Source organism: Mustela lutreola, chromosome 1, assembly GCF_030435805.1.
Source record: "Mustela lutreola isolate mMusLut2 chromosome 1, mMusLut2.pri, whole genome shotgun sequence".
NCBI classification, from domain to species: Eukaryota; Metazoa; Chordata; class Mammalia; order Carnivora; family Mustelidae; genus Mustela; species Mustela lutreola.
Window position 1 is genome coordinate 130,094,405 of NC_081290.1, and position 15,123 is coordinate 130,109,527.

Below are 15,123 nucleotides of genomic sequence, written 5' to 3' on the forward strand. Positions count from 1 at the left end.
CATTGGCAAGGTTGCCTTTTTTCTGGGGCTTCTCTCCTTGGCTTGTAGATGGCTACCTTCTTCTTGTGTCTTCAGATGATCTTCCCTCTGTGTCTGTTTATGTCTGAATTTCCTTTTATTATAAAGACACCAGTAATATTTCATTAGAATCTACTCTAATTTTAAAGGCCCTACTTTCTAGTCAGGAACATTCTGCAGTACTGGGGGTTAAAGCCTCACCATATCAATTTTGAAGTGACATAATTTATTCCAGATTACCTATAAATACACATGTTCAGACCTGCTTTACCAGATTTTGCAAGCTCCAGCAGTTACTAGCAAAGCTTTCTCTTGTGGAGTTTGGCTGCAATCAGTCCCTTCCACTTAAACTTCTCATGTGCATGTTGCACACTGGTCCCTATGTCCTTCAAATTACAGAGAACACATGTCAAGTTTTGCCAGTAGTTCTCTTGTTTTGAAGGGTATGCTGAGTGTATCTTCTACTCACTAACTGGACACTCCCTCTTCAATGATATCCTCCTTATAGGCATCTTCCATCCCTTCTTTTAAGTGTCTGAGGGGAAGGTGGTGAATGACTAATGATGGCAGGACCAAACCGATGTTAGTGGCCTAGTGCCTTGGCTCCTATCATATTGTTCTTGACTTTGGGGCATCTATGGAAACTCTTACACTGTTATATATAATACTTTATTGAACGCAATTATACTAACATTATTGTGCATATTCATATTTATTTATTTACTAGATAAATTTCTAGAAGTCATTGTTTATGGTATCTTTTGATAGTTGGACCATTTTATTTTTAATGCAGATAAAATTCTTAGTCTTTTTTCACTACATTTTGTGCTTTGTTGTCTTATTTTAGAAAATCTTTCCTGATTAGAAAGCATAAATAGATCCATGTGTATTTTCATCTAGATGCATTAAAATTTCTGCTTTTGAGATTTTGAAATACCTAGAATTTATTATTTCTGTATTTATGGTATGAGGTATGCATCAAATTTTTTTATATGGCACATAACCACTGTCCCAACAGCATCAGTTGAATAGTTCATTCTTCCTTTCCTGACTTTCAATGCCATCTCTACCATACATGAAGTATCCATACATGCATAAGACTGTTTCTGAACTCTACATTCTGTTCTATTGATTTTTCTTTTTTGTTCTTTACCTTACCATCACCACCAGCTGTCATAATTACCATGACTTTATATTTAGTCTTGACATCTGCTAAGACAGATTTATCAAAACTTCCTCTCAGTGAAATTGTCTTAGATGTTCTTGACCCTTATCTATTTGATATGAATTTTAGGATCAGCTTCTGAGTCCACAAAAAGTCTATGACACTCCACTTCACTCCTTGCCGTTAACACCATCTGCTCACTGGGAAACTGTCAGTCACTGGAGAAACAGGACATGTAGGGAAAGTAGTGGAGCAGTGACAATATCCACTTCAATCTCTGCAAAGATCAAGAAGGCTGCTTAATAACATTCTATTCCATACACTGATATGGATGATGAAGATTGGCCTGAACTAGTAACTGGTCTTGGTAGTATAACCTAGAGTATACACTAAGATAACAATGGACTGATTTTTCTGCTGTTCCCTTATTGTCTCTTACCAATTTGAAGGCAGTTTGGACATATGGTAGAATTGTATAAAAATAACCCTGAATTAATCCAGGAATTACTCTGTATGCTAGAATTGTATTGTAAAAAAGCAGCTGCTGAGTCTGGGCAATTATTCATTTAAATATGAACAGGACAAAAAATTTATGACGACTAGAAAAAAAGTTCTGGGGCGCCTGGTTGGCTCAGTTGGTTAAGTGTTGGCCTTAGGCTCAGGCTGTGATCTCGGGTGTCTGGGATCAAGCCCCTTCTTGGGCTCCCTGCTCCGCAGCGAGTCTGCTTGTCTCTCTTTCCCTCTGCCCCTCCTTCCCCTATGTGCATGTACACGTTCCCTCAAATAAGTAAATAACATCTTTTAAAAAGTTCTATGAGGTTTTGTTTGGTAATGCATGAAATTTATAGATAAATTAAGGATTTTTAATTTAAGGACTGATATTTTTATGAAGCTTCATATGCAAGAATATGTTTTTTTCCATTTAAGCAACATTTTTTGTGACCTTCAGTAATAGTTTAAAAATGTTTCCTAAAGCTCTTAAAGGTGTCGTGTCAGTTTTTTTTTTTTTCCCCCTAAGTACCTTACAGGTTGCAAGCTGACAAAATAGCAACATTAATATGAGAAAAAACCAATACCGAGACACAGATTTCTTGATCCCTTTCTAGAACGCATAGTGTTCTTTATCATATTTTAAGCTTTTAGAAAGGTATCATTCTATTTAAGTACTAAGAAGTAGGTAAGATAAGGCAGAGGATATTTTAATTCAGGTGGTATAGAATTAAAGTCATCAGTGATACTAGAAAAATAAAAAGTGCTTTCCTTTGTACTATTGTGCACAGGCCTCTCAAAGACAAATGGGAAAACCTTGTTAAACATTGTTCACTTTGTGACTTTGCCATGTGGCTTAACTTGGTAGTGATGTCTAGTCAAAATTTAAAAAAAAAAAAAGAATAAGAAGAAAGGAAAGAAAAGAAACGATAAGGAAAGAAAAGAAAAGAAAGGAAGTTCATGAACAGCCATTATCACTCTTTATTAAGCTAATCTATAGTTCTGAGAGATATTTCATTATGTAATGTGGCAAAGATCTCATCTCAGAAAGACAGAATAAACTTTTGTGTTATGGATTCAGTGGCTCCTTTAAAAACATTAATTCAGTGCTGTAATCCAGGCAGGTACTAAGTGCTTAGGGTGAAAAGAGGAGTATGACACAGTCTCCATCTGCAAAGAGCTGACGGATAAAACATGTAAGTATACAGTAATGAGTTATTAGAGCAGTGAGAGCAGTATGTACAGGGCACAGTGGGCAGAACCAGAAATGAATGATCACGTCTGCTCTAGATTACCTGAGCAGTTGTGAGTAAATGTAGTTCTCAGATAGATGGCTATGGGTGAAATGGAACAGGGAGGAAAGAATTCTATAGGCAAAGGATGTAATCTAAACTTGGAAGCATGAAGTGTTCTCGTATGTTCACGAAACTGGTAGTAGTTTTTAAAATATGGAATATAAGATGAGAGAGCTTTAGGGAGAATAAAACTAAAAAGACCAATCAGACCATGGGTGCTTTGTATTCTATTGTATTTTATTCTGGGATGTGGCTACTGTAGGCAGTAGAGAAAAACTGAAAGAGAGAACAGGGGTCAGACAAAACTCAGTCTGACTAAAATTAGGACACCAACGTCAGGTAGAGTGGAAATTGCGAGGCATTGAGACCAGATGATTGCAGTACTACAAGCAAGAGGTAATGTAAGACGAAAATAAAGCAATAGCGGTGGAAAAAGAGAAAATGGGTATATTGGAATAGTATTAGGGTGATGGAATCAATAGGATTTATGGATAATTTATGTGTGGGGTTTAGGGATATAGGAACTCAGGAGCAGCTATAAATAAGAGAAAATTTCTACCTGGTTTGGAAAATTGGGTAAATTGTAGCTGTCATAGCTCTAGTCATACAATATTATTGCTCATCCACCTGGGTAGATTTGCTTTTATGTGATCAATATAAGTTCCATTACTTATCAAATAAAATGTAAATTGAATGTAGGTCTTGTCTTGAGATGTTTGCTGTAATATATTATGAGAAATTAAATTTTAGAATTTGCACTTGAAAAAGGTTTCTCAGAACACCTGTGAGTAACCATGAAGTACTATAGCAATTAGATTTAACTGTTATGATCTAAAGCATAGATCAATATCTGTAGCTTGTTGTCGTATCTCGACAGATTGCCTCTTTTTAAACATTTGTATTTAACTTTGTCATCCAGGTATAGACTACTCATCTTGGGTTTTGGGGATTTTTAGGTCTGGATGAAAAACTGGACTGATTCAGAATTGCCTGGAGCAAGATGTAATCATTTTTATGTTTTATTTTCCATCCAAAAATTCAATAGGCACTGAAAGAAGAATTTTATGTTTACTTGTCAAGCTGAGAAAAATTAATATTTTAGAGTTTCAAGTAAACTGGATTTTTTTAAAGGTTTATTCATTTATTTGAGAGAGAGAGAGAGAGAGAGAGAGAGATAGGCAGAAAGAGACTGAGTGTGAGCTGGGGCACAGGCAGTAGGAGAGGGAGAGAGAGACCCAAGTAGACTCCCTGCTGAGCATAGAACCAGTCTCAGGACCTTGAAACCAAAACCTGAGCTGAAACGAAAAATCAGATGCTCAACTGACTGAGCTACTCAAGCTCCCCTCAAATCAACTGGATTCTTATACAGAATTTCTTGCATGTTTAGTCAATGAAAAATATAGAATTTTTATAGAAAAATTATATATTATACATAACTAATTAAGGTTATTCAAACAGCAAGCTGGTATAAGAAAAAATTTCAAAAATGAAACTTTAAAAAACTTTGACAATCATTTTAATATGTCATTAGTATTTGGAAATAATATATGGGTTAAATTGGGGAAATAACTTTGAAAGATGAAAACTTAGAGTGTATCCTTATTTTGAAACATCGATTTAGTTATCTATTTTTGCTTCCAAATATATATGAGTATTATTTTCATTACCTAGAAAAGGGGTTACTCTAAATGGTACAATGTCTAGTATTTCTTTACCAATTACTTCAGTTAATCTGCTATGGTAGAGTTGGGAAATATATTTTGAATTTCTTATTTTATATGTATTCTTTTTAAAGATTTATTTATTTGTCAGAGAGAGAGAGAGCGAGAGCGTGAGCACAGCAGGTGGAGCAGTAGGCAGAGGGAGAAGCAAGTCCTTTATTGAACAAGGAGTCTGAAGTGGAACTCGATCTCAGGACCCTGGGATCATGATCTGAGCCAAAGGCAGACAATTAACTGACTGAGCCACTCAGGCATCCGATATTTTATATGTATTTTAATCAAGGATAAAGTAAGATTATGTAGTTTGCTTTGTTTCTTTTCTTTCTAGTTTCCTTTTCTTATGGTCTGATTAATGAGATTTTAGTGTTTCATTATCTTTCAAAACTACTTGTGCTATTAAATTTGGGAAGTTTTGAAGGCACTACTTATAATGTATCATAGTAGTCATTCATGTAGTCAAAGTGGTAGATTTTGATTTGTTAATTTTTTAGTATTCTATATTTATAGTTTTGGAGGAAAAGGATCAATGACATTTCTTATTTTGATGGAATAGATTACAACTGTTACCAGTGTTACTTAACTTCTTGGCTCGCTGCTATGTTTTCGTTGTTGTTCAGTTTTAAATTAGTCATGCAACTGAAATATAATTTGTAAGGATAATAATTGAACATATTGAAACTTGTGAATAATTTACTTAAAAAGTTAGAGTGGGTTAAATAAATTTTTTTGGTAACATCAATAGGATGTATGAGTTATAAATAATATTTTCAAAGTTATAAATTGCAAAGAGGCTGCAGTTATGTATTAGAGGACAAAAAAGGTTAAGAAAGCTGAGCCATTGGAAATTATTACCATGTGGTTTATAATATGCCGTATTTTTACAAAATCTGTTATTTACACTTCCTCACATTTCATTTGTTATTAGAAAATTTATTGGTATCATCGAGTTAAAAGGACTACGACTCATCAAGATTTGCATCTTGTCACAAGACATTTTGATTAGATTGTTGAAAAAAATAACAATGAAAGGGTAGGACTCTCCATATAGCTAAGGAATCTAGTATTCCTCTAACACATGGGCTTTAAAGATTTACATATAGGGTGGATTGATCTATCATATTCTTTTAAAATTCACAGTGTGTTTTAGAAATGAGTTTAAAAATATTTTCTTCTTCATAGCAAACGTCTGAATTTTTATTGCTTGCTTTACACTCTCCTTCTCCACTCTTTGCTAATTGCTTTGTACCAGAAAGAAACCCATATGTTATAAAACTATTAATATGTTCCCCTTAATATTTCACCAGAGGATCACATTTTGTTCTTAGTGTTGGTGTAATTTTTATGCCATTTTGCTATGATGTTAACTAAACTGCTCCTAACTCTGAACCTTAAATAGTTTCATGGCTTGGATATAATACTTGGTGAATATGATTATCTCACTTAAAAATTTTGAGTTTCATGCTATTTGATATTATACAAATACCTATCAAAACATATAATTTGGGACAGTCTTTCCTTTTGTGTTTTCACATCCCAAGATCTCTTGAATTATTCTTTATATCCTTACATGTTAAGATACCTGTTCTTGTAAGTTTTATATTGAAGACGTGTGTATATATTTATATATGTAACATGTTTTTACAGCAAAATGAACTTTTTTCCCTTTTAGAAGAAAAATATACTTTCTTACGTGAGTGCACGAAAGCAACTTTTAGCAGTTGCTTAGTCGGAGTTGCTGGGCTGATGGAAAAATCACAAAATATATTAGTAGGGGAAGAGGAAAGATGTTTTTTACTCTCTGCTTGAAAAGTGACAGAATAAAAGAATCCTTGAGAAATGTGTCAAATAGATCTTTTTTTCTCCCTTGTAGAAGAAAAGAGTCTGAAGCTAAAAAGAGAAGGCAGTCTTTGTGAGTCTTACTTGCAAACTGTGCCAGCCTACCTGAGGTTTTTGTTCATTCTTAACACATTGAACATCTTGAAGTATCTAAGAATATTGAGATGGAGAGCAGCAGTGGGATCTAAGGTAGAGTATTATTCTAATTACCAGTTCTGAAGTTGAACTTAAGAATTTTTTGGTTGCTTATAAGTGGTTCAAACTTTGAAATACTTCCAGCATTTTTAAAAACTCAAGATATATATCTATGTGAAAATTGGATCAATTAGTTGGACTCCACAAGTCCTTTCTCACTGGTTCAGGAGCTGTGGCAATGCTGATTTTATTTGCTTCATACATTCATCATTTCAGTCTTCTGAAGCAATTTAAACTGGCTGTATGTTCTTTCTTCTGATACTCAGTTAGAAATGTACGGTTATATACTGACAGACTTCTGCAAGAATGTTGTTAGCTATCTTACTCTCTCCCTGAATCTCCTAAGAAATTGGAAGCACACTTCATTGTGTAAAATTTGCCTCTAATGTAATCTAATTCAATATAACCTACATATCGACACAATGTAGAAGTTCAATAAGTATTCGGGCCTTAATGACAAGTAATGTACTTGGGAACCCTAATGATTATGAGTTCTGATGAAGAAAGAGAATATTAAATATATTTTTAAAAAGATCTTATTTATTTATTTATTTGAGGGAGAGAGAGTGCACCCTGGTGCTAGCATGGGGGAGGGGTAAGGGGAGGGTGGGAGGAGAGGGAGAGGGAAGCGGACTCCACACTGAGTGGGGAGTGGAGGTGGGGCTCCACCCCACAACCCTGAGCTGAAATCAAGAAGCAGAAGCTTAACCCACTCAGCTGCCCAGGTGCAGCTTTAAATGAATGGATAATTAATTATAAACTGTGGGGTTGAAAATTCACATTTATAAAAAACTGGTCCACATATTTTCTTTTTCCTAATTTAGTCTGATTTTTATTTCAAACACCCTCTTCATTCCAGTGGGAAAAACTTAATTTAAAAAAACTAAAAAAAAAAAAAAAAAAGAGAGAGAGAATTTCAGAGTCCTTCACCTAAGGTAGATGTTTAAATTCTGGGAACAAAATGATAGTTAACAGAATTCCTTGATATTAAGAGGATAAAAAGTGGATGTTGCCTGTCCATACAAAAACCTAGTGAGATGATAGTTGTCACATTTGAACCTTGATCTTTGATTTCTGAAGACCATGCTGAATTGATCCTTAGACCTGTCTGCCTGATCCCTTTAAGTCTTGGTGGCATCTTAGCTTCTTCTGGGCCCTACTTGGTGACACAAGAATCCTTCCACTATTTTCATGCCCTGTTAGTGACATAGGTCCAGTATACCCAGATACATTGCCCCCTTGTGAGGCTTCTTCCCAGGGAAGACACACAGGCCTTCTTTGCTCTGGGGTTTCACACACTAATCTTCAGTAATACTGTCTTCTTGGGGAGGCAGGTTTCAGAAACTCATTATCGGTGATGATACTCATCTACGTTGTTATTCAACCCTCCTCTGTCTTTCTTTTCTCTCCTGGCTCCCCACCTCTTGCCTACAGAATCTTGAAAAAAAAAATTGCCCTCCTCAAATAGATTGTCTTTGCTTTCTTATTTCTCTAAAGAATTTGTTATTTCAAACACAAAACTTAGAGGAATATTAATATTTTCCCATTCCCTGACTTCCTCATATCCTTCTTTTGAGGTAATAAACAGAAAATAGCCTAGTAGCTTTAATGGAGGTTTGGGAGTGAATTTGGGAGGATGAGAAATGTAAATTGCATAGATTAATATTTACAAATATTACATTGCTTCATGAGCAATGAAATTAAGAATTTTGGTATACTGATATCATATCACATAGACATGTGAACTTTCTATTTGTAAAAGATGGATTACTGAATACATTTATTATCAGAAGATTATGGAAAAAAGTTTAAAAAAAAGATTCTGGATCATGGGCATTTATGTTCAGAGCACCAGGATAAATAAATTTAGTGATCAGAATCTCTCCCAAGGAAAATCTAGAATTCTTTTTAATACAATAAATTCCATGCTGCTTATATATGAAGTATATATTTAGTCCTGTATGGTGCCACCATAAATTTAAATAAATGAGAGGAGTTATCTTAAAAACACAAACTAAAAATGTTGCAGGCAAAAAAAAAAATATCAGTTCTGCTTAATTTTTATATTAGCCTATCTTTTTCTACTAGAATAATAAGGTTACATGTAACTTGTACACAGGTCACCAAATTTGCCCTGTAGTTTATAATCCCATGATCACCTTGGGAATGATGTCTGCAGGCTTGCCTGGCTTTTGATACTTCTCTTTGAACAGTGGTCTCTTTAGCTACAAAAGGCTTTCAAGAGCTCCTCTGGAAACAAACACCAAAGACAGAATCTTTCAAAATGAACATTCTTGTCTATCTTAGGGCTAGCCTTTAAGTGAATAGGCACTGGGGTGCATTGTAAAGTAAAGTGGATTTTTTTTTTTTCTGTGTCCTGATCCGAGTGAAATGAATAGACAGAATTCTGATGAAGGCTGAGGCAGTAGTGATAGTATTTCGTCATTAGAAGGGTGCTAAATGGCATGGAAAGCCTGGTTGTAAATTCACACTGCTGTTCAGCTCATGTCACTCTGAAAATTATGTGTAAAACCAGCCTTGGATGTTCAAATACATTTTTATATAAGGCAGGTGATTACTTGGGATTAATTACAAAGATGTGTCCCTTAGGGTGTGAGCAGCACTGGCACTGGCTTTTCTCTTTAGTGTCTGGCAGGGGGCAGCAGACAACAGAGATAACCTTTACCATGCACAAGTAAGTTTAGTTTGCTTGATTAAACTAATTATTAAATTAGTGATGCCATTCCAGAAATAACTGGTACCAAGAGAGGTCATGGAAGACTGAGAAAAAAATGGCAGGAGGATTAGAAAATGAAGGGCCTTGAATGCCACACTAATAATTTTTAGCTTCCTGTGAACAGTCACTGGAGGTTTTTAAGGAGGTGAATGACACAACTGTGGATCTTGTATATTAAGATTTGCATTTTAGAAGAATCATTTGATGACAATATGAAGTCTTCTCTACCTTGAAGGAGTCAAAGTAGCAAGTGTTTTATGTTTATTCTTTCTAGGTCTTGTGATAGGTGTTTTACCTGCTTAACTACTTTAATAGTTATTATCTGAGAAGGAGGAAAATTAAATCATGTACCCAAGGTCATACAAAGAGGAAACGACAACTGCTTTTGCTACTATCTTATGATGTCTTTTGCTGAAGCCTGGGAGACTAGTTGCAAAGATTCTTCACAAATCCAAATGAATCCATAAAGTTATGAACTTGAATATAGAACAAAGTACAGATTATTAAAAGAGAATTAGCTGAACTTGGTACATAATTAAACATAGTGATGAAGTGTCTGGAATTTCTCCTGGGTTTGTGAATGGGGAAAATGGGTAGATATCACTGCCAACATCTAAGATAAGGATTGTGAATCATGAACAGAAGTTTTATTTTGTGTGTGAGTGTGCATGTTGAGAAATTATAATTTTTATGGGACATATAAGTGGAGATATATAGCAGAGTTTTGATAAAGTGGACCCAGAGAGCAGGAGAATGTTAGAGACTGAAGAGAGAGATTTGTGATCCATTAATATGTAAGTGGCAGTTGGAAGGAGACATCATGTGTGAAATTGTCCAAGAAGTGAGCAGAGAGAGATGAGACATGGAGGGCCAAAAACTCCAAAGAGATTCTTTCCTGTGTTCAAAACTCCCATTTAGGTAGCAAGGGAAGATACAGCTTTCCATACTCTTTCTGGAGCTTCTGATTGGTACCCACGGATCCCGACGCAAATGGACAACACTTTGGGGAATGCTTATTGAGAGGATGAAGGGCTGGAGTCTGTGAGAGAAGCGGGACTGAAAAGGTAGGGAACATGCCAGGGAAGAGTCAGTCCCAGAAGCCAAGGCAAGAGAAGCTTTAGAGAAGGAGGGGATTATCAGTGCCCTTGAGAATTTCAGCGCATTAAATTTCAGGGGACTGAGAGGTAACTTATTCCTATTGGTTGTTGCAGGCTGTCAATCTTGTATCCTGTTGGCACAGCCCTATTTCCTTCCATGGCTACGGGCTTCCCCCACTTCTCTTAATGCAATAAATACTCAAAAAGCTTGAGTGGGAATACTGCCATCATTCTCTATTTCTGGACACTTACTTCCAACTGAGGAAACAATTCACTTTTAGCAAAAGTCAGGTTGAATGCTGTCCAAGGTAAGTCCATAAATAAAAGAGGACTCACCATCAGATTTCATATCTGCTAGATAAGGGCACTTTCTCTAGAAGTAGGATGTAGCAGGAATATTGGAAGTGGCAGGTTTCAGACATCCTTGTATTCTCATATTAAATGTGCTACTTGAATCCAGGAAGTTGCTTCATTCTCACTACACACACACACACACACACACACACACACACACACATAAAGCAACTTCTTGGATATATATATATATATATATATATATATATATATATATATGGCTTCAAATGTGAGGGTGCTATATTTTGCTGTATAAAATCATTCTACTATTGACACTCCTTCCCTCTTCCCAACACACCTGCAGCCTTGTGGAAATCACCCACAGGGATTAGAAGCACCGACGTGGTTGGCAAACAAACAGTAAATGCTATTCATAAATCTCTAAGTCAAGCCTGAAGCAAATTCACAGGGAACACCAGAAAATGAATTTTATTTTAAATTGCAATAGGGATCAGCAGATATACCTTGTGATTTCAGGATGATTAAGTGTAGGATTCAGTTAAAGGGTTTCACCTCTTCAGAAAATGTAAGACAAATAGTCTCATGACTGACCTATAGATCTTTGCTGTATTTGGCATAATAAAATGACAGTTCAGCTCAAGTATTGCTTTAGCAGATCTTGTACAACTTGATTAAACTGTTTAATTCAGAATACAAGCAAGTCAATTTTGGGTTCAGTGCCTGAGATCTATTTATTTATGGGTTTAAAATTGTTTGTGCATAAATTTTTTTGGTAATTCTAGTTAAGTATTGCCTTTGACTGAAAACTAGAATTGACAAGAACTTTGGGGTTTAGAGTCCTTTTAATACGCTTATACCACTTTCCCTAATGGAATATGAATATTGATAAACACAGCATATCCAAAACATCTAGATGTAATTTAAAATTTTATTTCTACCATTTGTTTTATAATGTGTGATTGCCTTGATGCAGAAAATTGATAGGGGCCAAACAATGTATTGTAGGCAATCTGTTAAAAATATCTTGAAGGGTAAAATTAGAAAACAAATTAAAGGGAGATGTGATCCATGCTTATGTGAGCACAGAGAATTCTTGGTCCACGTAGGGGGATGCTTAGCGCCAGCCTCTGTTTCTCGATCATTACTTCCCCATGTCTCCTCCTCCACTTTCCTTTCAAGGTTCATTAGGGCAAACATTAATAAATTTCGACTCCCATCTTTCTTGCTTTTGTACAATCTTTATGGTTAAAACCTGGATCCTCCCACTCTTTCAGTGACTTTATATCTTTTACTAAACATCTATTTTTTAAATGTGTATATTGCTGAAATAATTTGTATATAAAGTTTAAGATCTCTGCATTCCAATTAATACATGTTATATATCAGTAATATGCTTCTCATATGTTAAGGAAAAAATCTATCACTTATAGATCTCTAAGGAGCAGGGTGAGAATAGATAGGTGAGCTCTGGCTTACAAAATAGTGCAGTGACAGCTGCTTTGGACTCATAAATGAGATGTGTGAAAAGGGCATGAATAGGGCAGGAGAAAAAATAGTTTGCTTAGCAACACACCTGTTTTTCTTCTTGTTATAGATTCTTATGAGATGGATTTCTTCAATTAGAACTTGTCTTGCCTCTTTCTCTCCCTGCCATTGAGCTTTCTAACACAAAACTAAACACTGACATCAAAGGGATGTTGGATTTTGGAGATGTTTGATATAAAGCAAATGAAGTAAAGCACCTCTACCAGCTGTATAATTCTTACCTGAAGTGGGAATGTAGAAAAAGCATATAGCAATTCTGATCCAGACCATTTATTTGCTTTTGAAATTATATACATTAAAAATGCAAAATAGTTATGAAGCATAGCTATATATGTTTTCAAGAACAGAAGGTGTATATCTAGTTTCTGGATAAAATTTATTCCTTTTTCCCCTTCACATACATTACTAGAGTTATGAATTTGATGAAAAAATTAATGTTCCAGTTTTGAAAATCCTTTTTTTTTTTTCTGAAAACAAAGTTAAATCTCAAGATTTCTTCAAAACTTAGGACTCAGGTGTGTAGGCCCCTTTTTTCAGTTTCTGCTGCTACTTGTTCGTTTGTTTTTAAATTTATCTTTTTTTCACACCAAAGGAGTGGGTAACTACAGCTTCTCAGAATTAGAGAAAAATTGGCCATCTAGATAAAATCTAGCTGGCAAAACTTATTCTAGGTAAGATGAAGTGGGTTTATGGTTAGGTGGGAAGATTTGAAGCAAGAGCCAGAAAGACAACTGTGACTTTAAATGACAAAGTGGCATGTTCACTGAAGTACTATCCTAGAGGAACATTGAAAAACAGCTGTGTCAAGAAAGTAAATTTTATTTTTCAAACTCTAATTGACAATAAGATCCTTTATTTCTCTGTAGGAGAAAAGCTTCTGACAATGTTACTCATAATTAGTTTACTTATTTCATATGCTTGAGAATAAAAAAAAAAATTGCACATTGCTACACCCAAAGGAAGTGAAGAATGTTTTATCGCATGTTTTTTAGTGGGGATTATTGGGGATCTACATATGAAGTGACAGTATCAGTACAAAGTATATTCAATCAAAAGCTAATGTGTATATACTAGGCTTTCAGTGAGATCATATTGAAAATTCTTGAGGATTGTTTTCCTCTTATTTTTTTCCGAAATGTTATATGATAGCTTTATACTTTAAAAGCTAAATTTTCAGGAAACACACAAAGAGATTTTTAGAACAATGCTTTTTGTTCTTTGGAAACACAGGTGTCCTCACAGTTACTGTTTTTGTATCTTTTTTTTTTTTTTTTTTTTTTAAAGATTTTATTTACTTACTAGTCAGAGAGAGAGCAAGCGAGAGAGCAAGCAGAGGCAGACAGAGTGGAAGGCAGAGTCAGAGGAAGAAGCAGGCTCCCTGCGGAGCAAGGAGCCCGATGTGGGACTCGATCCCAGGACGCTGGGATCATGACCTGAGCCGAAGGCAGCTGCTTAACCAACTGAGCCACCCAGGCGTCCCTTGTTTTTGTATCTTAATAAAGAATTTATTTAACAGGCTTTTATTAGCACTGAGCAATACATCAGGCACCTTTGTATTAAGTGTGCATACAGGTTTTGTTACTTGCCCTGGAGGCATTTTTAGTGTAGTGGGAGAAACAGAAATAAATAAGCAATTACAGCATAATATGATAAGTGGGGCAACAGTGGCAAACACAAGGAAGGTGTTTATAAAAGGCAGCATGCAAGCCATATTTGGTCTTCAGCAAAGGATTCCTAGGGTATATGATTATTTGGCTGAAAGATAAATCCAAATATTCAAGCAAAGAAAGGGAAGATATATTTTAAGTGTAAAGAATAATGTATAAAAGGACCAGAAGAAAGAAAGTTTCTAAGAAGCTGCAGTTAGTTCAGAAGCATAAGGAAAAAGAGAGGAGAAGTGAGAAAGGAAATAAGGCGTAATCAGGAGCCAAACCCAGGAAAGCCCTAAAGGCTATTGCAAGGAGTTAATGAGAGCAATGGGGCTCCACATTTTTTTGTTGTTGTTGTTGTTAAGATATTTTTATTTAGTTTAGAAAGAGAGAGAGTGCACGCACAAGCAGGGGAAGGGATAGAAGGAGAGGAAGAGAATCCTCAAGCAGACTCCCTGCTGAGCAAAGAGCTTGACATGGGGCCGCATCTCAGGACCTGAGAGGAAATCAAGAGTCAGATGCCTAACCATCAACTCACCCAGGTGCCCCAGTGGGGTTCCACTTTTAAGTGAAGTGAATAAATGATTTAGAAATGGAAAAGTCATGGATACAGAAATGAAAGATATTTTAAGCTCAAATGCCCAAACTGAACTTTCCATCCTATCTCTCAAACTATCACAAAGTCTTCTTCTCAGTTAATGGAAATTCAATTCTTCATTTGTATAGGTGCCATCTTTGACGCTTGCTTACTCTCACAGCCTACATCCAATGTCAGGAAGTCTTGTTGGCTCAGCCATTAATCTTTATCCAGATTCCAACCATTTCTCTGCATCTCCTTTAGCTATAATTCTAATCCTTTCTCCTACCATCTCTTGTATAAAATTTTAAGAACCATTTTGTTTATTTGAGGTGTTGGGGGGTAGGGGCAGAGGGAGAGAAACTCAGCAAACTCCATGCTGAGCAAACTCAAGCAGACTCCTTGCTGAGCATGGAACCTCAGTCTCAGGCTCAGTCTCATGACCCTGAGATCATGACCTAACACAAAATCAAGAATCAGACAC